Source organism: Lycium ferocissimum, chromosome 7 (genome assembly GCF_029784015.1).
Source record: "Lycium ferocissimum isolate CSIRO_LF1 chromosome 7, AGI_CSIRO_Lferr_CH_V1, whole genome shotgun sequence".
Taxonomy (NCBI): Eukaryota; Viridiplantae; Streptophyta; class Magnoliopsida; order Solanales; family Solanaceae; genus Lycium; species Lycium ferocissimum.
This window is the reverse complement of record NC_081348.1, coordinates 43,396,102-43,423,350: the sequence shown is the minus strand read 5'-3', so window position 1 is coordinate 43,423,350 and position 27,249 is coordinate 43,396,102. Positions and strand designations below refer to the sequence as shown.

The 27,249-nt window shown below is 39.2% G+C and overlaps 1 protein-coding gene across 1 annotated transcript in view; it reads left to right on the top strand.

The window, feature by feature from the left end:
* The window catches only part of LOC132065248 (putative disease resistance protein RGA4), a 44,607-nt gene that overhangs the window by 13,661 nt on the left and 3,697 nt on the right, over positions 1-27,249 (top strand). The gene's annotated exons all lie outside the window — the stretch shown is intronic.

The following is a 27,249-nucleotide window of genomic DNA, read 5'->3' as shown; positions in this document are numbered from 1 at the left end:
CTGTGGTTTTCACCCCTTCTTCAAGTTCTAAAGGAGAATCTCTAGCACTTTCATGCTCTTAAGGATCACCATTGAAAGATATATGGTAACACGAGGAGATGTCCTCCAATTTCTTGGTATCCTCCATACAAACGAGGTATCTTGATCACTTTGTGCAGTAATATAATATGAAGAGTCTACACTTTACTTATCTTCGTCACGTTCCTTAGTATACACCACAGTGTGAGACTTTACTTTTAGTACCTTCCCACATGAAACCACAAAGTTTGTTTGTCGCCTCATTCTAGAAAGAATCAAACTTTGTATATCCTTCTGGGTTCTAGGAAAAGCGAGCATTTTCACGCTCTGATAATTTCTGTGGAATTGTTGTTCTTCTTCTTCTTCATTTTCAACGGCCCCAATCTCTCAAACACATAAGCTTTTGCCGCTGACTGTCGAAGACGATCAAATACTGAAGTCTTTTTATTAGAAGCAACGACTCATCTTCCACAGTGATGTAGTTGGTACTTTCCCTTCTTATGGATATGCGAACTGAAGGAGGTTGTTTGTATCCCAAACCTTCACGTAATTGCATCATGGTAGCTCCTGATGGAAGTTTCCCTAACTTTGACGGCTTGTTGGGGTTGTACCCAGCCTTGACAAATAATTTGTAAGCATTTGGATCAAAGCCTTCATTTGTACATTTTGTAGGGGGTGCCATAATTTATGACTGATTCTAAGCCACAAAGTCTTCAAGTAGCTTTGAGGACAAATTTATCGCGTCAATTCGTCTGATAGGAAGAGTTAGCCCTCCCTCCCCCCCCCCCCAGCACATTTTCTTGAGCTTCAGATGGTTGACCTTCCTCTTTCTTCAACTTTGGAACAAAGCAGAGCACGAGATTTGTCTTCGTCTTCTTCTTCTTCTTCAAAGACACGATGTTCCCTTTATTCAGACTGGAGTGTGGCACCTCAGCATCAACCTCAGATTTTTCAATAGTCTCATCAGCTCTTTTAGTTGCAATCTTATCAGTCTTGGTTTTACTTCTCTCATAATGTAGTTCTTCAAATAGAACTTCGCATCAATGAAGTGTGACTCAGCTTCAATAAATGGCTTATCATCAGCAACTATCTTCTTTTCGACATCGCCTTCGAGATACTTCAAACATTGATAGTAGGAGGATGGGACAACTTTGTCCTCGTGTATCCATGGCCTGCCAAGCAACGTATTGTACAAAGTATTTGCGTCGATGACATGCATCCATGCACTTGATCGCTAATCTTCGATGGTGATATCTAATTCGATAGCACCTTGGCTCGTTGCCCCCCCATTGAATCCTTATATCATCAAGCGGCTTTCAGAAAGTTCTTCAGCTGTGATACCAAGTTCCTTCATTGTGCGAATAGGAAGAATGTTAACTCCAGATCCATCATCTAGGGGTGGGCATAAACACCGAAAATCGAAAAATCGAACCGAACCGAATTAATTCGATTTTTCGATTTTGGTTTGTTGGTTTTTCGGTACGATTTCGGTTTTTTTTTATATAACAAATTCGGTGTTCGGTTCGGTGTTCGGTTCCGGTTCACCGGTTCTTCGATTTTTCGGTTTAACCGAACAGTGTAACTACTGCTGCTACAGTGCTACTGTTATAAAGCATTTTCTGGTCAGTGGCTTGTCTTGGTTGCTAAATTTTCTTCACTAATTTGCTAAAGAATAAACTATAGAAATTTGCTTTGATTAGCTAACGCATCAAATACTATTATGGATGAGTTGGAAAAAGAATGCCACGGATGTTAGGAGCGAGCGATAATCTTACAACCATTTCCTCAAAAATAAGCACGATAATTTTTTTCAAATCATGTTATTTGTAGTCTCTCTTTCCTTGAACGTAATTGACAATTTATTTCAATTATGTCATTCTTCTGCCATCACGATTTGAATTCTAAGTGAAAATTCTGCGAACAAACTCGTTAGACTTCCCGGTAAATGTGTAAGGTGATATTTTCCTCTATTTAATATGTCAAACGAAAATAATAATGCCTCATTTCCTAGTTAGTTGAGTTTGGTTGTATGGATCCTAAATAAAATTAGCGATAATCTTTTATTGTTTAGCAATAAATAAAGTCCATTGGAAATTTTTACAATACAAGCTTGAATTATGTATGGGAGATTGGATCAATGATCACCTAAAGGAGTGCTAATTTACACAGTAGCCAATTTTTACTATATTATTTAAGCACTACAATAACATACCTAATGTAATCCCACAAAGTGGGGTTTGGGGAGGTAGAGTGTATGGACACTTACTCCTACTGTGAAGATAGAGAGGATGTTTCCGATAGACCATCGGCTCAAAGAAAGGCAAAGTACGACAGCCCGAAAAAATAATAATAATAATAAAAGTAACATCTATAGATGTTATTATTGAAGTTGAAAAGTAACATCTATAGAAAATATCCCATTTCAGGCCCATGCAAAAAAAAACCGAATTAAAAAACCGAAACCGAACCGAACCGAACCGAACTAATTCGGTTCGGTGTTCGGTGTCTACTTTCAAAAAACCAAAACCGAAAAAACCGAACCGAAAAATCGAACGCCCACCCCTACCATCATCTATCAATATTCTGTTTATCCTCTTTTCGAAAGCATAATGTTACACCTCGAAAAAAATTTCGTTGATGCGTAGCGAATAGACTAACGAAGGACATGAAGTATACGGTGTTGTAATAAGTAAGGAATGACATTTGATGACCCTAAGTAAGATCTCAAAGACATTGGATGTTAGACGAGAAAGTTTGCCAAGAGAAGGCAAGACATACGGTAAGTATCGGAAGAGATTTACGAGTAAAAAGTTAATGATGATTTCATGATGCTTTGGAGAAGAGTTATAACGTCCCTTAGATTGTTAATGAGGTGATAAACAAGTGTTAAAAAGGTTCCATAAGGATTGGAGATCAAACGAGTCGACGAGAATGAGTTCGGAATGACTGGGCATTATACGGCCAAACATACTGGCCGTATAAAACATACGGACCGTATAATCAGCCCAGATTAACACCCCTCTCTGGACCAAATCTACGGCCAGACATACGGTCAGTATAATTTATACAGACCGTATGTTGGTCCGTAGAATATGGTCGGGACTGAATTATGTTATTAATAAGGGATTCAAGTTTTATTTCATTTCATTTCCCTTTTACACCCCTTCTCTCTAGAACATCTCTCTACATTTCTTCCACAAGAATTCAAGAGATATTAGTGATCAACTTCATCAAACCAAGTGAATCAAGTGTAAGAAACCCATTAAAGTTCATCCAAAACAAGAAATCCAAGTGAAGGTGAAACTAGGGTTTTGCTCAAGGGAAGTGTTTGCACCCAAGGTTAATTCCTACACTATCTAAGGTAAGTTTTATGGTATTTCCATATTGTTTAAGGTATTAGAAAGTTGAAACACTTGGATTGTAGAAGGAAATAGGAAATGGGTCATGAATGTGGAAATAGTGTCACTTTGGAGTAAATGTTTGGATTGAGTCATGATTCTTGATACGTTATGATTATAATCATGTTATAAATGGTATTGATAACATGGAATAGATATTGTATATGAATGAACGTAATCGTGTGATATGACCATGAATATGGATGATTGGAAGTGAATCGAGAAGTAAGGATAACGTAGGTGAATAAAGGCTATTGTTATGATGTTGTGAATGTTATTATTGATGTTTGGGAGTTGATATATGATATGGAGGAAGTTGTATAAATAAAGGAGATGTTGTCCAATTTTCTGTAGCTTTAGTCAAGTATGCTAAGCTATCAATTCTCTAATGTTAGTATGCACTCTAATGAAGGTAGAAACGTGAGCATTGAAGGAAAACGTGCAACTAATAGAATAGTTGAACGAAAAGGTATGTAAGGCTAACCCTTCTTTCATAAGGCATGGTTCTTTGGCCAAATATCTATTCTTCTATGAGCGTATGATATTCTCCAATGATTCTATCTCTAAAAAAGCTACTATGCTCATGATCCTCGATGTGCTACGATTGTACTAAATTCTTTTACACGGTGAGTAATCCTCTAGGGATAGATGTAATGAACGACGATAGTAATGATGCTAAAGATGCTTATGAACTTATATGTATACGTGCCTATGTATGGCTATTATGAAATCCCGAGCTTATATGGCCGGGTAGATATATATATATATATATATATATATATATATATATATATATATATATAATGCGCGCGCACGCTTGCAACGTTGTGTACGAACAACCACGAGCCTTGGTAGGGCCAGGTATGTATGACCCTGAGCCTTGGTAGGGCCAGGCATGTGAAACACCGAACCTTCATGGTCGAGTATGCTATATAAATGCTATGTATATGATATGAATATGAATATGAATATGTAGATGAATACGAGTATGAATGGAAATATGACTACGAATAAGAAAATGGATACGAAATGTAAATGAGTACGGATACGTATACGGATACGGATATGTACACGGACACGCAATAGAAATGGTATGTCCCTATGAAAAGCAAGTAAGTGTTATGACGATGATACTATTATCTCCCATCCTATGCTATTTCATATGTTGTCTATTATGCTTTCATAGTGATGATTGATCATGCTTTACATACTCATTACATTCCTCGTACTGACGTCCTTTTGCTTGTGGACGCTGCGTCATGCCCGCAGGTGGCCAGGGAGACAGACTTGATCCATAGCTTCATTACTCAGGGATTGCATAGCGGAGTTCCATTTCATTCGGAGCTACAGCTTTTGGTATTAATTCTTTTGTGTACATATTTATGGGCATGGCGGGGTCCTGTCCCGCCTATATGATATGACATATTCTTCTTAGAGGCTCGTAGACATGTGTATATGGTTAGACGTATTTGGCCTTATCGGCCTATATTTTGGATATCATTTTGTTAGCCTCGTTGGCTTATGTACATTGATATGGGCATAGTTGCTAATGATGATATAAATGTATTGTTGCCCAATGAGATTAGTATGATTGATGAATGAAAAGTATGATTTAGTTATGTGGATCACCTAAATGTAATGTGAAAGTATGTTAAAAGGTGCCCGGGTGGGTTAGCACCGGGTGCCCGTCGCGGCCCTCCAGGTGGGTCGTGGTAAAAGTGGTATCAGAGCAGTTCTATCCTAGGGTGTGTCTACGAGCCGTGTCCAGTAGAGTCTTGGTTATGGGTGTGTTGTGCGCCACACTTATAAACAAGAGGCTGCGGGCATTTCAGGAATGAATGACCTTCTTTCTTCATAAGAATCGTGCGATAGAGCTATGATATAAGAACTTCTTTTTCCTTAACCGTGTGTTATGTATTTTGAAGACTAGGTAGACAAATAATCCCTCCTAGAATTTTTTGTTCCCCGTATAAGATTTGTCCGTCAGGCAGATTTACGGATTCGCAGGGGGCCTCAGGCCCTACTTAGTTGACTGACAATGACAAAGGCTTGCGAAACTAAGTAGGGCCTTTTCCTTTTTGTTTGAATAACCCATTCTCATTATCTTTAATAAGTAAAGTAGGCAAACCTATAGATCCTCAATCACCAATCCTTGCATGAATATGGGTTGTGCTCGAGAGGCTATGAATCGATTGGACACCCAATCGAATGAATCGTAACACTCGGAAACCCCCGCCTACGTCACCATTTAATATTTCTTGGCCCACTATTGGCCAAACCACCTGGGCACTAGGCCCAATGTGAGTTGATCGAGATGCCTATGAAGAGAAAGGCTACGGCAGCCCAAAAGGGCAAGATAGTGGCACAAAAGCGGGCAGAAAGAGCACCGCCACCAGTAGTAGAGGAAAGTGAGTCCCAGAATGCGACTCAATCTCGGTCCTCCGTTCGGTACCTATTTCGAGGAGCGTGAGGGGAGCCTCGGCCCCCGACTCCGGCCCTCCCGCTCCTCCACCGGATGCTTCAAAGCCAAGATGTAAAAGAGGCTATTCATTTGCTTACCCAATTGGTTGCAGCCCAGACCCAGTGGCAAAGTACAGGGCAAGGTGATAGGACTGTTAGTGTAAGGGCCCGTGATTTTATTAGCTCGAACCCTCCCGAATTCTTTGGATCAAAGCCGGATGAGGACCCTCAGAATTTTATTGATGGTATGTTGAGGACGCTTCGGTTGATACATGCTTCGGACACCGAATCGGTGGAGTTATCGTCCTATAGATTGAGGGATGTTGCAGTTCATTGGTATACGGTTTGGATGGCTTCACGGGGAGCCAATGCGCCTCCTCCGGTATGGCACGAATTTGTAGATGCCTTTCTCCGACATTATTTGCCTCCAAAAGTTCGGCAAGTTAGAGCCGATAAGTTCCTAAATTTGAGGCAAGGAAGCATGAGTGCTTTAGAGTATAGTCTCCGCTTCAATTCTTTATCTAGGTATGCTTCGGCCATGGTAGCGGATATGGGTGACCGAGTGCACCGGTTTGTGAAAGTCCTAGGGCCACATTTGATGGATAGGTGGCTTGACTGCGTCCCTTCAGGACAATATGGACATTTCACACATTCAGGCCCATGCTCATAATTTAGAAAAAAGCCTACAACAACAAAGAAGTGAACGTGAGCATGATAGAGGGTATAACAAGAGGGCTAGATCTTCGGGTCCGATGGGTGAGCATAGAGGCAGGCACATACAACAGTTTTCAAGGCATTCAGGCCATTCTATGAATAGTGCGCCTCCACGATTTTCAGGCCAGAGATTTGATAGATCTACTTATTCCGGGCTGAGTCAGATCTTTTCGGGATCTCAGTTCAGCGGTGATTCAGGTCAGGCGAGGCCACTCGTGCCATGATGTTCCCAGTATGAGAAGTTACATTGGGGTCAGTGCCGATTGAGTTAAGAGGTTTGCTATTCATGTGGTCGGCCGAGCCGTATTATGCGTGATTGCTCCTTGGTTGGTGGTAGAGGTAGGACCCGACCTTCGGGGTCGGTAGTCGGATCTTCATCATCTATCGCCCTGTGGGGCCGGGTTCACATACGCCGGTGGCGATCATGGTAGAGCGAGAGGGAGAGTCTCCAGTTCTAGCGATCCTCGGCATCGTATTTATGCTTTGGTCGGACGCCAATCTTGAGTCTTCTCCTGATGTTGTCACAGGTATATTATCGGTATTTTCTCATGATGTATATGCTTTGATAGATCTAGGCCCCACATTGTCATATGTTACCCCGTATATTGCGGGACGGTTTAGAGTTAAACCGGAGTCGATCAGACTTTTTGAGGTGTCTACACCCGTTGGTGAATCGGTAATAGCTAGCCGAGTATATAGATACTGCATAGTTGTGATTTGTGACCATCGTACTATGATTGATTTACATGAGTTAAAAATGGTGGATTTTGGTGTTATTATGGGCATGGATTGGATGGCTTCTTGCTACGCCAATGTTGATTATAGAATGAAAATGGTTCGTTTCCAATTTTCGGGAGAACCAGTTTTAGAATGGAAAGGAAATATGGCGTCACCAAAAGGTAGGTTTATTTCCTATCTCAAGGCAAGGAAAATGATCACAAAGGGTTGCATTTATCATCTAGTTCGGGTTCAAGATGTAGAAGCTGAACCGCCGACTCTTGATCGCTTCCGGTAGTGAATGAGTTTCCGGATGTATTCCGGAGAAGAGCTTCAGGGCCTTCCTCCCGAGCGGGAGATTGATTTTGCTATTGATGTGTTGCCGGACACCATGCCTATATCTATTCCTCCTTATAGAATGGCTCCTTGCAAATTGAAAGAGTTGAAGGAGCAATTGAAAGACTTGCTTGAGAAAGGCTTTATTAGGCCTAGTTCATCCACGTGGGAGCACCCGTATTGTTTGTCCGAAAGAAATATGGCTCCTTGAGAATGTGCATTGATTATCGGCAACTGAATAAGGTGACGATTAAGAATAAATATCCTCTTCCGAGGATTGATGACTTATTTGATCAATTACAAGGCGCCAAATGGTTTTCAAAGATAGATTTAAGATCCGGGTATCATCAAGTGAGAGTTAGGAAGAAAGATATCCCTAAGACGACCTTGAACAAGATATGGCCATTTTGAGTTCGGGTGATGTCATTTGGGCTAACTAATACACCGGCAGTATTTATGGATTTAATGAACGATGTGTTCAGGCCCTTCCTAGATCTATTTGTGATTGTATTCATCGATGACATCTTGGTGTATTTTAAATCCGAGGCAGAACATGCGGATCATTTGCGCACTGTCTTTGAAGTTCTTCAAACTCGAGAGTTATTTGCCAAATTTTCTAAGTGTGAGTTTTGGTTGAACTCAGTGACATTTTTGGGGCACATTGTTTCAGCCGATGGTATTCGGGTAGATAGCCAAAAGATTTTGGCTGTGAAGACTTGGCCAAGGCCCACAACTCCTACGGAGGTCCGTAGCTTTCCGGGCTTAATTTTGGTTATTACGGAGATTTGTTGAAAGTTTCTCTTCTATTTCGCACCACTTACAAAGGCGACCTTAAATCGATAAAGTTTCAATGGACAAATGCTTGTGAACGTAGTTTTCAAGAGCTAAAAGATAGATTGACACGCTTTGATCCCCGACACTTCCGGAAGGATTGGAAGGTTATGTCGTTTATTGTGATGCTTCAGGTATTAGGCTAGGATGTGTATTGATGTAACATGGTAAGGTGATTGCGTATGCTTCAAGGCAATTACGAAAATATGAAAAGAATTATCCAACCCACGACCTTGAATTGGCTGCAGTGATTCATGCATTAAAGATGTGGAGACATTACTTGTATGGTGTTCATGTGGATATTCACACAGATCATAAAAGCCTTCATATCTTGGCGTAAAAGGGTTGAATTTGCGGCAATGACGATGGTTGGAGTTACTAAAAGATTATGATGTCGATATTCTGTATTATCCTGGAAAGGAAAATGTTATGGCTGATGCTCTTAGCCGTAGATCCATGGGAAGTTTGTGTGATGTACGACCCGGAGAAAGAGAAAATGGCTCGTGAGCTCCGGAGGTTAGCTAGCCTAGGAGTTCGATTAGTGGACTCGGGTAGCAAGGGACTACCATTCATAATTCAGCAGTCTCGTCACTAGTAGTGGAAGTGAAAGAGCGACAATACGAAGATCCCATGCTAATGCATTACAGAGATACACTCCCTTAGAAGGAGAATTCATCATTTGAGATTGCAGGAGACGGAGTTCTCTGATATCGAGATAGATTATGTGTTCCTAATGTGGCAGGTTTACGCCACCAAATATTGAGGGAAGCCCATTGTTCCCGTTATTCTATCCACCCCCGAGCAACGAAAATGTATCATGATCTTAAGTCTATATATTGGTGGAATGGGATGAAGAAAGATATAGCAGAATTTGTAGCTCAATGTCCCAATTGTCAACAAGTGAAAATCGAGCACAAAAAGCCGGGCGGATTGTTGCAAGCTATAGAAATCCCAACTTGGAAGTGGGAAGTAATTAACATGGACTTCATTACAGGCTTATCCCGTTCTTGACGTAAGTACGATTCCAGATGGGTGATTGAGGATAGACTCACGAAGTCAGCTCATTTCTTACCAGTCAAAACTATGTATGCGGCAGAAGATTATGCAAAGCTTTATATTAAAGAGATAGTGCAGCTCCATGGTGTTCCAGTATCTATTATCTCAGATAGAGGAACTCAGTTTACAGCTAATTTTTTAAAGTCCTTCCAAGAGGGTTTGGGGACTCATGTGAGCCTTAGCACGGCATTTCATCCATGAGATCCGATGGACAAGCCGAACGTACCATTCAGACTCTGGAGGATATGTTACGGGCATGTATGTTAAATTTTGGAGGTAATTGGGATGATCACTTACCACTCATTGAATTTGATTATAACAATAGTTATCATTCTAGCATTCAAATGGCACCGTATAAGGCTTTATATGGGCGAATGTGTAGATCCCCAATTGGGTGTTTCGAGCTAGGAGAGACTAAATTGATAGGGCCAAACTTGGTCCAGCAACCCATAGAGAAAGTTAAGCTTATACAAGATCGGTTATTAGCAGCCCAAAGTCGTCAAAAGTCCTATGTGGATAATCGTCGAAGGGATTTAGAGTTCCAAGTTAAAGATTGGGTATTCTTGAAAGTGTCACCAATGAAGGGCGTAATGAGATTTAGCAAAAAAGTGAAGCTTAGTCCCCGATACACTGGGCCTTATGAGATTGTGCGCAAGGTAGGCAAAGTGGCTTACGAATTAGATCTACCTCCTGATTTGGAGTCAGTTCACCCAGTTTTTCATGTCTCGATGCTTCGTAAATGTGTTGGAGATCCTACTAGGATCGTGCCAGTAAATGATGTGCAAGTGACAGAAAAGTCGACTTACGAAGAAATACCCATTGCCATATTAGATAGGCAAGTACGGAAGCTTAGAAACAAAGAAGTGACCTCAGTGAAGGTTTTGTGGAGAAATAATAACCGAGAAGAAATGACATGGGAAGCGGAAGAAATCATAAAATCCAAGTACCTGCACTTATTTCAGCCCCCGGAAGAGGTCCAAGATGAGACATCAAGATCATAAGGTATGTATGTTTTCCTTTTTTTCATGCATTTGGGTCGTGTGTGGCCAAACTCTATTGCTATTATGTTGTGGCAAAAACTTGTTGCGTCCAAATGCACACGCAAGTGTACGTGGTCGTCTAAGTAATAGAGTGATTATATAAAATCGGATGTCGAACCCACAGAGACTTATGACCAATATTTCACGAAAATAAACTATTACTTACTATCTATGCAAGTGAAGAATAAAAGTGTTGGTTCTTTTATAACTAAATGCTACAATGTAATTTACTAATAATGTATCCAAAAATTGTGCTTAAAACGTAATTGAGAACTGCTTTTATCAAGATTTTAGAAGTATTCCAGGGTCGTGGTTGGTTCACCAATCCTATTGAGTTAGTTAAGTATCACACCTTAGCAACTTTGTTCACAATGGCTAATTTACCGGATTATTAATCTCGTAGTATTCTTCCAAACCACTACTCGCCGATTCAACATAATTCTCCTCCTATATTCCTATGGTATTGACCTATCAAGAATGCAATAAGAGCACGGTATATAATTGATTGTGGTAACTAAGTATATTCCTATCCTAGTCACAAATCCGAGCCCAACTTTAGGGATAATTCGTATCACAATCTAATTCTTTCTTCTCCAAATTAACAACGTCTTTCCCAAGCACGTATATCAATGAGTAAATAGAACTCAGGCGTACATGCAGACAATCGGAACTTAAACATGTATAACGAAGCAATTGCATACGAACAAGCTACTAAGATTGAAATACTTGTCAAACATCAATATTCATGGCTACGCCATAACTTAATTTAAGTATTTAGTTACACATGATTCGATAATGGAAACAAGAATTCATGATTAACATAGGGTTTTGATGTAAAGAAAAATAATAGAAGAGGAATAAAACCTAGAAAGAGTTTCACAAGTCTCAAAATTCATCTAAGCCGCCTTTCTAATGTTCAAAACGTCTATTTATATGCTAGGGTAAATATGAGATAAGTTGGCCCAATCCCGATCTAAATAGGACAACCGGGACTTGTTTGTGCGGCTCTCTATAGCCGGGTATGTCGTCATGGCCGGCATGACCTCGTTCATGTTCTTCTTGTGCGGCGCATGACCAACGTATGGTGCATGCGAGATTCAGAATGGTGTTTTTGTGCGGCGGCCGTACGACGCATGGCCGGGCGCGACACCCTTCAAAGGGTCGATTTTGCCTTCAAAGTCGGAACTTCCTTCGCAACGTTCAATCGATGCCAAACTCAATCACTCAAAATCGGCTCGAATACCCTTTGTTGGTCCTTGTTATACCTGTTCATAATAAACATACCAACATAAGCTCATAAACAACAATTCGCATTCAAAACTGCGATGAAAGTGCTAAGAAGTAAAGTGTAAATGACACTAAATCTAGATATTTGTGCCAAATAACAGCCCTGTGAGGCATTGTTTTTATGGGCTGTTGTAAAAGGATGGTAGTGCCATATTACAGGAGAAACTCTGGCGAAATTTTTATAGAATCCCCGAGATCTTAACATTCGAGGACGAATGTTCTTAAGGGGGGAAGAATGTTACACCTCGAAAAAAATTTCGTTGATGCATAGAGAATAGACTAACGAAGGACATGAAGTATATGGTGTTGTAATAAGTAAGGAATGACATTTGATGACCCTAAGTAAGATCTCAAAGACATTCGATGTTAGACGAGAAAGTTTACCAAGAGAAGGCAAGGCATACGGTAAGTATAAGAAGAGATTTACGAGTAACAAGTTAATGATGATTTCATGATGCTTTGGAGAAGAGTTATAACGTCCCTTACATTGTTAATGAGGTGATAAACAAGTGTCAAGAAGGTTCCATAAGGATTGGAGATCAAACGAGTCGACGAGAACGAGTTCGGAATGACTGAGCATTATACGGCCAAACATACAGGCCGTATAAAACATACGGACCATATGTTCAGCCGTATATTCAGCCCAGATTAACACCCCTCTCTGGACCAAATCTACGGCCAGACATACGGTCAGTATAATTTATACAGACCGTATGTTGGTCCGTAAAATATGGTCGGATCGAATTGTGTTATTAATAAGATTCAAGTTTCATTTCATTTCATTTTCCTTTCACACTTCTCTCTAGAACATCTCTACATTTCTTCCACAAGAATGCAAGAGATATTAGTGATCAACTTCATCAAACCAAGTGAATCAAGTGTAAGAAACCAATTAAAGTTCATCCAAAACAAGAAATCCAAGTGAAGGTGAAACTAGGGTTTTGCTCAAGCAGAGTGTTTGCACCCAAGGTTCATTCCTACACTATCTAAGGTAAGTTTTATGGTATTTCCATGTTGTTTAAGGTATTATAAAGTTGAAACACTTGGATTGTAGAAGGAAATAGGAAATGGGTCATGAATGTGGAAATAGTGTCACTTTGGAGTAAATGTTTGGATTGAGTCATGATTCTTGATACGTTATAATTATAATCATGTTATAAATGGTATTGAGAACATGGAATAGATATTGTATATAAATGAACGTAATCATGTGATATGACCATGAATATGGATGATTGGAAGTGAATCGAGAAGTAAGGATAACGTAGGTGAATAAAGGTTATTGTTATGATGTTGTGAATATTATTATTGATGTTTGGGTGTTGATATATAATATGGAGGAAGTTGTATAAATAAAGGAGATGCTGTCCAATTTTCTCTAGCTTTAGTCAAGTATGCTAAACTATCAATTCTCTAATGTTAGTATGCACTCTAATGAAGGTAGAAACGTGAGCATTGAAGGAGAACGTGCAAGTGATAGAATAGTTGAACGAAAAGGTATGTAAGGCTAACCCTTCTTTCATAAGGCATGGTTCTTTGGCCAAACATCTATTCTTCCATGAGTCTATGATATTCTCCAATGATTCTATCTCTAAAAAAGCTACTAAGCTCATAATCCTCGATGTGTTACGATTGTACTAAATTCCTTACACGATGAGTAATCCTCTAGGGATAGATGTAATGAACGACGATAGTAATGATGCTAAAGCTGCTTATGAGCTTATATGTATACGTGCCTATGTATGGCTATTATGAAATCCCGAGCTTATATGGCCGGGTAGAATATAGTAATTATGTATGTATGTATGTATATATATATATATATATATATATATATATATATATATATATATATAATGAGCGCACACCACCGCATTGGGTACGGACAACCCTCGAGCCTTGGTAGGGCCCCGGTATGTATGACCCCTGAGCCTTGGTAGAAGCCAATGTGAAACACCGAACCTTCATGGTCGGGTATGCTATGTAAATGCTATGTTTATGATATGAATATGAATATGAATATGAATATGAATATGAATATGAATATGAATATGAATATGAATATGAATATGAATATGAATATGTAGATGAATACAAGTATGAATGGAAATATGACTACGAATAAGAAAATGGATACGAAATGTAAATGAGTACGGATACGTACACGGATATGGATATGGATGTATGTACACGGACACGCAATAGAAATGGAATGTCCCTATGAAAAGCAAGTAAGTGTTATGACGATGACACTATAATCTCCCATCCTATGCTATTTCATATGTTGTCTATTATGCTTCCATATTGATGATTGATCATGCTTTACATACTCAATACATTCTTCGTACTGACGTCCTTTTGCTTATGGACGTTGCATCATGCCCGCAGGTGGCCAGGGAGACAGACTTGATCCATAGCTTCATTACTCAGGGACTGCATAGCGGAGCTCCATTTCATTCGGAGTTATAGCTTTTGGTATTGATTCTTTTGTGTACATATTTATAGGCATGGCGGGGTCCTGTCCTGCCTATATGATATGACATATTCTTCTTAGAGGCTCGTAGACATGTGTATATGGTTAGACGTGTTTGGCCTTATCGGCCTATATTTTGGATATCATTTTGTTAGCCTCGTCGGCTTATGTACATTGATATGGGCATAATTGCTAATGATGATATAAATGTATTATTGCCCAATGGGATTAGTATGATTGATGAATGAAAAGTATGATTTAGCTATGTGGCTCACCTAGATGTGATGTGAAAGTATGTTAAGAGGTGCCCCGGTGGGTTAGCACCGGGTGCCCGTCGCGGCCCTCCGAGTGGGTCGTGACACATAACCCACCATGTACAAAGGACGATTGTGTAATGTTTCACCAAGTAGAAGATCGTCATCCGTGAATGTGATTCTTGTATCACATGTGTGTACCTCTTGGGAAGAAGATTCAACAGACTTTTCAGATAATAATAGGGACAATGTTGATAGGCTTTCATTATTTGCTTCTTTATCGCATTGAAGCCACGAGGCTTCAATGTTGTCTCGAGTGCGCCTTATTGCGGAACCAACTTGGTAGGAATTCCTCCAAAGTCACGGGACATCATGGTTCTTGGTGGTAGTTCTCCTCCATTTTTGCTTTCTTCGGATGCTCAACTGATTTTTGCTTCCTGGGTCTTCTAACCATCCTCTTTCTAGTTGGGCACGTTTAGATGATTTTTTTTGTGGACTTGTTTTACAGCGTCCCCTCCTAGTCACTAAAATCTAACCTTCATCATCGACTTCATCAACCTGGGCTCTATCTTCCTCCAATAGTCCTCCCTCATGTTCTTCAAAGCAGTGTATCTAGACTGGATCGAAAGAACTAAAGGTGATAGAGACTTGATTCGAACTTCCCTTCTCATCATTAAGCATAATCTTGTTTTCATTAGCCAACTGCATAACTTTGTCCTAGAAGACAAAGCACTTCTCAAGAGGGTGACCTACAAGTCGATGATACTTGCAATAGTTCGAGTCATTTGTTCTTCAAGCTTCATTAGGCCGCTTCATCTCTGGTAACTCAATGAGTTTCAGCTTAATTAGTTCATCAAAAATTTCAGGGACATTAGAATATAGGAAGGGGTATTCTCTTTCTTGCATCTCCTTCAAGGTCGACTTTCGACTTTTGTTGTCTTAGAAGGAAGTTGCTTTCATACTCTACTTCTTGCTCACTTTCGTAGTAAACTTTACAGGAGAGACATTGACATTCATGGATTCTTTATTGTCACTCTTAGGAACGAACTTACTCCATTTCTTGGGTTCCTTCTTGTCCTTTCCTTTGTGAGGGCCGTAGACAAGCATTACTTGATTCCTAGTGAAAGACATGCTCAACTCCATTTCATGAGCACGAGTATCTAGTTCTTCCAAAGACCTTGGCTTAATTCCTTGCAAGATGTAGTGAAGCCCCTAAGCATTCTTTGGATACAAATCTCTATCGCAGAAGCTTCGCTGAGCCTATCTTTGCAGTTTAGACTTGTATTTCTCCATCGATTGATGAAATCGATAACTGGTTCGCCCTTTATCTGGTGAGTGCTTGTAAGTTCGACCATGCTCACGGTACGCCTTGTGCTATAAAAGTGATTGAGGAACTCCTGCTCTAGTTGCTCCTAACTATCGATAGAATTAGGCTCAAGATCGTTGTACCGCCAAAGGCATTTCCCTTGAGGGAGCGGACAAACTGCTTGACAAGATAGTCTCCATAGGTCCCAGCGTTGTTACATGTTTCAACAAAATGTGCAACATATTTCTTTGGATTTCCCTTACCTTCAAATTGTTGAAATTTAGGAGGCTGATAGCCGGCGGGCATCTTGAAGCTATCAATTCTTATAGTGTACGACTTTCTGTAAGTAAAAGAAGACTTGGCAAAGAAGTTTGTAATTATCCTTGATAGTCCCTTCGATGAACTCCTTTAGTCGGTCAAGCGAAATCATCCCTTAAGAAGAAACTAGAATTTCCTTGGTAGGCGGTACTTGTTTTGCATGAGGTTCTGTCTCTTGTGCTTCTGGACCCTTCCCAGGTGCGTGGCTGGATTCTCCTTCCATTAATCCATCCATCTTGTCCATCAACTTCTCAGTCCAAGCGTCTTGATTTTGTACATGCTTGGCCAAGCTATCAATCAACTTTGCCAAGTTTGCTGGTATCTCCTCCATTGATGAAGCGTTAGTTACCATTGCTTGTATGATTGTTGGGGATGTTGGAGAATAGCATGGATTATCGCATAGGCTGATCTTTGACTGGACTACTTCATGTGGCGTGAGTGGAGAGGATCCGTCACTTGAAGTATCATCATCTTCCTTCATAGTAGAGTTCTTGGATCTATAGAGATCAAGTAGAGCTAGAGTCTTCTTAATCTTTTCAGCAATGTTTCTTCCTTTCTCCGATGCATTAGTAAAGGATATTACTTCTTTTGGGGATGAAGCTTCGAAAACAGGAGTTGTTGCGGATGACACTTGGAGTGCTTATTGTCCCAACATGCTTGCTTTGCTCCTCTAACCGGTCCAATGTTACCGAAGGTAATGTTGAGGATGCTTTCTACATCAGTAGAGAACTTAGAGTTAGCAACCTTGGAGGAAATTGACTTGGAGTTGATCTTCTCTGAAGTCATTTCGATGTTCTAGAGCTTTGATGATCGAAAAGTTGAGATGAGAGGTAGAGAGTGTCCCACTGGGTGTGCCAGAATTTGTAGACAGTAAAATTCACGTCGAGAAAATAATAATCAAGACAGGAAAATATCGCAACAATCGTTGTATTTGATTTCAGAATATGAGTATTACAATCTCTATGATTCGTCTTTTCAATAATAAATTCAAGGGCTTTTGAGCTTGATCTTAATGGATTTGATCTTGACTTGTACTTAAATTCAAGGGCTTTTGAGCTTAATCTTGAATCTTCGTCTGGATCTCTAGAACTTTTAGAGAAATAATTGAGTGCTTAAATGCTTGTAGCTTATAGGGAAATCTACGGCGTTTGATCCACGATCTCTCCCTGGTTTCTTGTTAGAATTTTTGTTCTTTTTTCTGAATTATGAGGCCCCTATTTATAGTTGTAGGATGGAAGAGTTATGATAAGAAAGCACTCCTTTCGGCCAATCAGATTTCAATTGACATAGCGATATTTGATTGGTCAGAACATGTCACTTGTACACATGGCGCACTTTCATTGATCTTTAATTTGACTAGGCTTGTTGTGTCATTTTTGACACGTGGCATGATCTTATAGGCTCCTTTATTTGACTTGGCGTGCCATGCTTTTTAACACGTGGCACTAAAGTAGGCCTCTAGGAAGATGACATCTTGAGCTTAGCAAAGTGGGCTCATTATTTATAGCCCAAATTAATGGACTAGCCCAATAGAAATCGGGCCTTTGATTAAATTCATATTTATTGGACTTAAATAATTAACCCAATTATATTAATCCGTAATATTTATTTGGACTAATATATCTTGAATTTACTATAATCCAAATTTCTTACGGATTTAAATTGAATAAAATTTCGTTATCTACAATACCTCTTCAAGTTCTCCTTATTTTTATACATAATTCCAAAAAGAAAATTAGTTTTTGCTACATTTGAACTAAGCTAGTGTTTTAAAAGGCAGTTTCAGGACTCGCCACGGGGCAGAGCACTGGCAAAACGCCCCGGGGCTCACGTGCGGGGCTTAGTTCCTGTGAGGCTTACGCCTAAACACGCCTAACGCCGAAAGATCAGGGCTCGCCTAACAGTTCTTACACAAATTATATGTTTAATTGCTTAATTAAAATTGCTGACCCTCATAATTCTTTCACATTTGAATGATAATTAATAGTTTTTCATCTATAGAAATAAGAGGATTGGGTGTAACTCAAATAACAAGTCGTAATATTGCATATTTACTATTTGAGAATATCGTGAAGGTGAATATCACTTAATATTTCTTTTAAAAATACATTGCCGAATTGTACATTTTCACTTGTCATTGGTCTTTTGTCCTATGTTTCAAAATTATCATATTTTATTATTTCCTTATTTGAAAGTAATTTTATTTTTATTCATGAAGGAGTTACGTTTTAATTATAATACTGATAAAGTTTATTGATTATTTGCTTATAGGGAGATAAAATTAATAATATGATAGTAATATTATTTTAATAAATTGTGATTTTTTTCATTGTTTGAAAGTTAAGATGTTAGAGTTGATTTGCATTTAATAATTGCTTTTATTTCATTGTATTGTTTATACTTGTAAAATTATGTTATATATAATTATAAGTTGTAAGTGGCTTATAATGGATTGCTTTGATTAATATTTAATTTTGTGAGGATCAAGCACATATATATTATTTTTTTCATTTATTTACAGTTTTCTTTTATTTTTATATAATTTTACCTATTTAAAAATATTTATTGTAATTATATATTTTTATGAAACACTAAAAATTAAATACCCATGAGGCTTACGCCCCGTGCCTTGAGGCTTACGCTCGCCGAGACATATGTAAAACGCCCCGCCTTACGTCCCACCTTTTAAAACACTGAACTAAGCTACTTAAATTAGCTAATTAGAAAGATTATGTTTCTAACATAAAAAAACGACCTCATCCATCCGCCGCAGAAAGATATTTCAATCCAAAAATGTTAATTGAACTGAGTTGGAGGTTTTGTTGGAGAATGCAAGAAGCTCTGTATTGGGATGAATCAAGAAAAAAGTGACGGGAAAATTGGGTCTACTTTCTTTACTCTTTTTTTTTTTTTTGCTAAACTTTCTACCGTATGTGCTTTATAAAATTTAGTTTCTTCAAATATTAGGATAGAGTTTCTACAAATGTTAGGACGGATGCTTAATTATGTGATACAAAAATATGCTTTTATCTGCAAGGTGTGATGAAGGGAATAACATATGTTTAAAGGTTAAATTTGATATTTTAAATTTGATATTTCTTTCGGCAAGTGAAATTGGTTTGTTGGTATAAAATTTGGTTGCATATATCAAATAGGGCCTGAAGCCTAAAGGGTATAAAAATACACGGTATAAACCAAAAGGGGGTAGCCGAATATATATATACCAAAACGGGTATAACATGGACTGATCCACGTTATACCCTAACTTTATTTTTTCCACTGTCAGAATCACAAAACGAAAAAAAAATAAATTGTATAACGTGGACTGATCCACGTTATACAAAATTATTTGTTATACAAAATTATTTGTATAACGTGGATCAGTCCACGTTATACCTTTCATTAATTTTTTCTCCCTGACGTTTTACAAATAGTTTGTAAGACGTTGCCTCTATTTAAATCATATTCGGCTGTGTTTTTAATAAAAAAATTTATTTATTTTTTTAATTTTTAAAGCATATAGTTAATTTCGTGATTAACTCAAATAAATATTTTAACACATGCAATAATTAAATATGTGTTATATATGCGAATGTAAATAAAAAAATAAAATATAAGTTAAATAAACGTCACACATTAACTGAGTAATAAATGTTAAATTACATACTAACCATTAAACGGCACAAGACATGTTATATATTCTTGGAAGATTACATAAGGAACCAACAATCGTACAAGTTAAGAAAAAACATAAAAACCAACAAGCAACAACAACTACTGATTTCTGTCGGGGTAGCGATTCTTGTTATGACCTGTTTGCTTGCACGTACTACACTTTTTAGCCATGCGAGCAGGAGCTATATCCATTTCATTCCTCCTTCTAGTTGTAGTCCGCGTTCCTGAAGTTCGCTCATATTCAGTGTTTGCAATTAAACTGAAGGGAGAAGGTGGCCAATATGCCGCATCACCCAACGGTGAAAAATTTTCACTGTACATTTGCTTGTAAAACCTGCAACTGTAGTACTTGCTAACATAGTCGTTTGGTTGAATTCCGCGGATATCACAAAATTTAGTTGCATGTGAACATGGCATATGGTAGTTTCTCCACTTCCCACACGAACACTTTTTTCCTCTCGCGCAGAGAGACTTTATGGATATTTCCGCCCTTACCTTCGTGTGCAAATGTCGAATCTCAAAGACCACTTCAGCTTGCATTGTATTGTCGCATGTCGGTATGCTTTAGGACCTCTCCCGTATTCATCAAACTTCTTTTTCAACAGCGCGCGGCCAAAACTTTTTATCCGCAATCAACAAATCAGCAAGGGTGCTTCTCTCAACAAACCGATCAACAAGATTTTTAAACGTATAACGGACCATGGCAAGAACGGGCAATCCACGAGCTTTCTTCAATAAACCGTTGTAAGACTCGGAGACATTCGTTGTCATAGCCCCCCACCTATGACTGTTGTCCTTATGCAATGTCCATTTCTCCTCCGGAAGAGATTTTAACCACTGATGCGCTGGAAGTGACATTGTTTTGATTTGTTCCATCCTCATTTTATACTTCTTCTTCTGATGCTCGTAGCCGCCAACCACATTAGCTTCTCAAGGTCACCGTTGAGGAACTTTTTTATTGAAGTTGTTTTTCAAATGCCGAACCCAAAACCTATGGTGTGTGGATGGTGGTTGTAACCAATCATGTGTTTGGACACATTGCAAGATGCCCTGATGACAGTCAGAAATAAGTCCAATTCCTTGTCTCTCACGAACAATATGTCTCCACAACAACACAAGGAACCACGTCCAAGACTCAAAGCTCTCACGTGCAACAATAGCATATGCAAGTGAAAAAATGTTATTGTTCGCATCAATTCCAACAAAGAATTAGCGCTTCATCTCATACTTACCATACAGATGAGTACCGTCTATTGAGATGACATTGTCGCAACTTTTGAATCCATCGATGCTTAGTTTATAAGCCCGGAAAAGAAACTCAAGATGTGTTCACCTTGCATTGTAGTTGATCGGTGCTCTCACTCAACAACGGTCCCCGATTGAAATATTTTAAGGCGTACCATGTATCGGGCAATGTCTTGAAAGAGGTTTCAAAATCACCAAATACCATTTCAATAGCTTTCTTACGCCCCTTTTGTGCTTTTCTATAACTAGGAGTAAACGTATGCAATCCTTTTATTTTTTCCTGAACTGACTTAATACTGATGTATGGATCGACCATAATATATGGTATCAATGTAGTAGCAATTAGGGAATCGTTCAAATTGAAATGATCCTTTCGTAATCATCCGTGAGACAACCGTGGTGGAGATCCGCTTTGCCTCGCCTTCCACATACCACTTGAAATTCTCTTCTAAACGGATCATCCACTCACATCCCAACATATGACGCTTGCAAATAACCGTCCAAAATTTACCTTTGGACTGATCACAAATAAACTCTTTCTTTTCTTTAAGACAATATTGTCTCACTGTGCCTTTCATTTCCTGCTTGTTCTGAAATAACATACCTAATTGCATAATACAAGGAAAATTATCAACCCCCTAAAAATGGTCCAACAAATAAAAAGAATATTCATTGCCACCATACTAACTTTGATCCGATAAATTCGGGTTTTTTACAATCCCAAAGTGCAGATCGAACGACCGTCATCTCTCATGAAGGCAAAATCATCCGGCCTTCTTCCGTGTTATCCAAATATGGAATCGCATTAGAATGGTAGCTAACGTTGCCATCACTTCGAGCAGTAATGTCTTCATAAGAATTACCATCATCATCAGATGAGTGATCATCGTCTATTTCTGTGTGATCTAATGGGATATCACTATCTGACTCATCGGAGTGATCATTAGCTACATCATTATTGCTCACAATTTGTGTGAGCTGAGTTAATGCGGGGTTTTCTATCACACCCTAATTTCCGATAGGGCATGATGGGCACCCGACCCTTACCTAGGGCCGAGCGAACCCGCGGACTCTCGTGATACTCATAATTATACTGGGCCCTTAAATCATGACATGAATGCATAATGTAAGCCTTTCAAAGAAACATGCTTTTAGTCCTTCTCAAATCAAATAAAATTTGTAATCATAACAAATCTGTAACATAATGCATAATGATACATCGAACATGCAGCCGCTTTACAAGACCGACATGCTATTTACGTGACTCGTTCGCAAAGTCTCTAACATAACACAAGATACCATAACATAGACACTCGACTCGGCGAAAGACTCCGGGAGGAAATGGAGCTCGCCAATCCAAACTCGGAACATCTTCTACTCATCCGTGTACACCGCGTGGCATAAACGCAGCCCCGGAGAAAGGGGGGTCGTAAGACCGGAATATGTACTGAGTATGTAAAGCATGAAATACAGTAAACAGGATCATACTGAACTAAGGAGTATAGAAAATCATAAGGCTTGCTTCTGAAACATAAATCATGCATGTCAATATCATATGCAGTTCATTACGTAAATAAAATCATCATATACATGTACATATAACGTGCCCCAGCCGTCTAGCGAGGGACGCGGTAAATAAAATCATCATATCATCATGTCATCATACCATCATGTCATCATATATATATATATATATATACCCGCCCTCTAGTGAGGGACTCGGTGAATGAGATCATGTCTCCATCATGTATATCATACTCGGCCCATCCTGTGGGCTGGCACCATCATCATATCATATAACGTGCCCCGGCCCTCTAGTGAGGGACGCGGTGAATATAACGTGCCCCGGCCCTCTAGCAAGGGACGCGGTGAATATAATGTGCCCCGGCCCTCTAGCGAGGGGCGCGGTGAATAATGCAGTGGAGTTGTGCACGAATACATGCCCTGGCCCGGGACGCAGTGAAAGACATATTGAGCTTTGCACGAGCAGAGTAGTGAGAAACCATATGCACATAAATCATTTTCAAAGACTCAATGAAATAATCTAAACGAACTGTCATTTGAAAGTCGGGTCAATAGTTATATCAAATATCTTTCGAACGCCACTCGGAAACATATCAAACATCATGAGCATATCAAAGAACCGTAGGGATCATAGTCATATATCAAACCAATCCGAGCCCGCCTATGAAAGTTACGGGCATTATTCATTATAGAACACTTTACGAACATATCATAGCAATCCAAGACCATATATGAAAGTTAGGGACATTATACGCTATAGAACCCTCTACGAACATATCGAAGCGATCCGAGCCCTTCTATGAAAGTTACGGTCGTTCGTAGTTACAGAATCCTTTACGAACAAAGTCTCTTTATGCAACATTTGAAATCCAATCATACAAAAGACACAGGGATCATAGTATGACTATATTAAGAATGCGAAAGTCAAGAAGTGAATAGGAATCGTGGACATGCTCGGATCGTAAGAATAGAGTTACCCCGAGGCTCATATCATAGCTTACTTATAACTAAGACATGCCAAAAGAAAGAAAGGGTAAGCTTTACATACCTCGTCCGCTTCCTAAGCTAATCCAAACTTAAGTCTCGGCTTCTCAAGATCTACAACAACATCATTTGATACCAAACATTAGCCATAGGCATTTGGGGATTCCATCCCAAACCAACACTTTATCTACAGAAATTTGGGCAGCATTTCTCCTATAAATTCAACAACCCCGAGAATTCAACTCGGCCAAATCATCAACAACAATACCAACAATCATTCTAACAACATCAGCAATCGATTCAAAACGCATTCTAACGTTAGTAACTCTTTTCTACATACTTCGACAACATTCCATTTACATTCAATTCAACTTCATACATTCAAGCCAACATCAACGCTCACAAGTTCAAGTACTAATCCGAGATCATTCAAACGAGATTTAAGAACATTTCAAACAATCCGCACAATATTCAAAACAACCCAATCACATCGCTACTCAAACCCGAAACCTCCCAACTTCAAGAAAACAACAACAACACACTTCTTTCTTCCAAATTCATGAACTATACCAATCATCCACATGTTAACGACATTATTCTCATAATTTCAAGAAACTATATTAGCATCACATTAACTTCCAAAACAGCCCACACGATTATAACTTCAACTTGGATCATTAAACCTTCATTTTACATCATAGAATCCACAACAAACAACAACCAAAATACTACATAAAATTAGTTCGTCATACCTACACCAAAAGCAAATTTACATATTCGGCCACAACATCCACACCATAATTTCATGAATTTCATTCATTTCCACACACTATAATACGTCCAAACCATCCATAAAACATGTAAAAGAAGATTGAACCTTACCTTTTCCACTTAACTCCTCCCTCGGCTAGAGTTTGTGCTTTGCTAAAACGAATGCTTTGCTTGCTCCACCAACTACTCCATGTTATAGAGAACCCTTCCAATTGGTAGAAAAGCTAGAAGAAAATAATTTTTCTTGATCAAAATTTAGGGACCATATTCGGCCACCGTCGGGGCCGAACGGTTCTCCTTCTTTCTCCAAGTTTCTTGAATTTTCTAAGTGTTGAAATGATGAATAATTGCCTTGCTTGGTCATCCATGATCTATATATAATTAGTCCCTACAAATACTTGATGCACACATGTACCACTCATAGTTTTAAATTAATCAAATTTGGCCAACCAAAGGGGGGGGAGGGCCCCACATCACACGGCCATATATGGCCATTTTCATGAAATACCAACTTTTCATATTTAACTTTTAACCCCAAATTTTCCTTAATATTCCATGCCAATAAATTCATAAGCAACTTATGCCTTAAAACAAAGTCGGAAAAAATAGCCTTGTCCATAACTTGTCGCAACCAACTTAAAATATTCCAACGTACAAAATATGGGATATAACATCCTTCCCCCCTTTAGAACATTCGTCCTCGAATGTTAAACTAGTCTCATAAGGTCTTATAAGCACTTCTAGGGGGGAGTTCCTTTTTTGTAGCTATCCGCATAGCGCTTATTCCTCGACCCACATAACCAATTTAGGAATTTGGATCACCCGTAGGTGTAGGGAACAAGTAGGGATAATTATCCTTCATTTCCTCTTCAGCTTCCCAGGTCATCTCCTTCCCGTTATTGTTCCGCCACAATACCTTAACAAAAGCCATGTCTTTAGTACGTAATCTTCTTACCTTACGAACAATGTAATAAGGTCCAATATATCTCGGGTTAAAACTTCTCCTCCCTGTCGAATCTCATTACACCTTTCATAGGTGGTATCTTCAAGCATACCTACTCGCCAATCTGGAATTCTAAGTGTCGACGTCGATTGTCGTCATATGATTTACGTAGCCTCGAGTCGCTAATAGCCATCCCCTCGCTTTAATCCGTCATCGACTGGTATCAACCCTCGAAAGAATCCGACACCTAAATTCACTCTCTTTAGTAGCCTAGTTGATCATCTTGCTTAAATCATCTTATAGTCCCCCTTTACTCAACTTGTAACATTCTAGGCACATTATCTCGTGTCGTCTCTCTATCCTTAATTCAAACCCTTCTATTGTCCCTTTGCTCAGATCTTGCTCTTAACTTTCCGGTCACACATTATGTTGCAGTCTTTACAAGAATATGCGAAGGTGCTCAAATTAGCCCAAAAATACCTTAGCGTGGCTCCACTAATCCTTGTGTTTTACCTTGTCTTCGCCACTCTTATCTTACAATCAGTATCTGGGTAGGTCCTTGGTTCAACCATAGCCATGTCCTGTTTGTCCTCAGTACTAATTCTATCTCGGTAATTCCGCTTAAACCATCTTTACATCTTCCCTTAATGCACCCAAAAATCTCATAACCATATTGTTATTACTGAATTCAAACTCTTCTCATTAAGTGTTTGCTCGGTCTCATCCCTATCATCTAAATATTCATGGGTAACGTAACTACCCTTGTACGACCTGTATAAAGTATATTCAATCTTAGTCACGATATTTCCTTCTCCTGGTTCATGCTACTTCACCTATCCCCTCCGTACTAACATTCGCTGATAGCCTATCTTGTCATACTCCTTTTCTAAACATCCACTTTCCAATGTCATATCATTTAAGATCTCTCTAATTAATTTCCAGCACTATCTCAATTACCATCCTAGCTTCTACCCCTTTTGCTGGCTTTTGGATCTTACTAACTTGTCTCGGCAAGGAATCTTACCTATAGCCCAAGCATCCGTATCAAACATATTGTAGTGTCAGTTGTCTCCATCTTACACTCGCATCTCTCGCATCCGCTTCCCCCCTTTAAGGGGTGTACTTATACCATTACCCAATTATACTTTGTCCTATGTTCGCATTTTCAAATCTCAATTAGGCGGCACTTTTATTCCGACATTCTGATCCCCTTGCCGTTCATCCACTCGCTTCCTTTCTTTTCCAAATATCATTGTGTTAGTACTTCCCAAGCTTAACCTGTAGTGAAAACAGCATCAGCTTGCCTTGTACCATTTGTGCCATTTTTTTTCCACTTGAGCTTCGTTACCCTGTCCGATTAATGCCTTCCATCTATCACCACGTTGGTTGCCGGAATGCACATACCTGCTGGTATAGCATATCGCTTGTCACGTTTGTAATGAGAAGGATCAATCTCAGCACATGGTCCCGGAATATGTTGCTTCCTATCGAACTGTCTAAGAACGCGGTCTATCATGTGCCACTCTCGATAGATCCCACAAATAAGGGGAACCTGCGCCATCCAAATAACTTGGCCACGCCGACACCACTCAGGGAGTCCATTAATGATGGCCTCTGAATAAGGCTGCCACACAAACTACGATACAAAGAACATAAAACTACATGATAATAAAATAAATAAATTACAAATAAGCGTAACTATTATATCAAAACGCCATTAACAACCATAATTATGATAAAATACTCGACCAATACGTTGGGTTGTCTAATACATCCCTACATATGGGTAGCACAAAACGTGCCTCTTTTCGTGAGCTTTACGAGAGTCCACTTTCGGCAAAAACCCCGGGGGGGGGGCCGGTTTTGGGGGTGCTCGGTATAATTCCCCTCCCCCCCAAA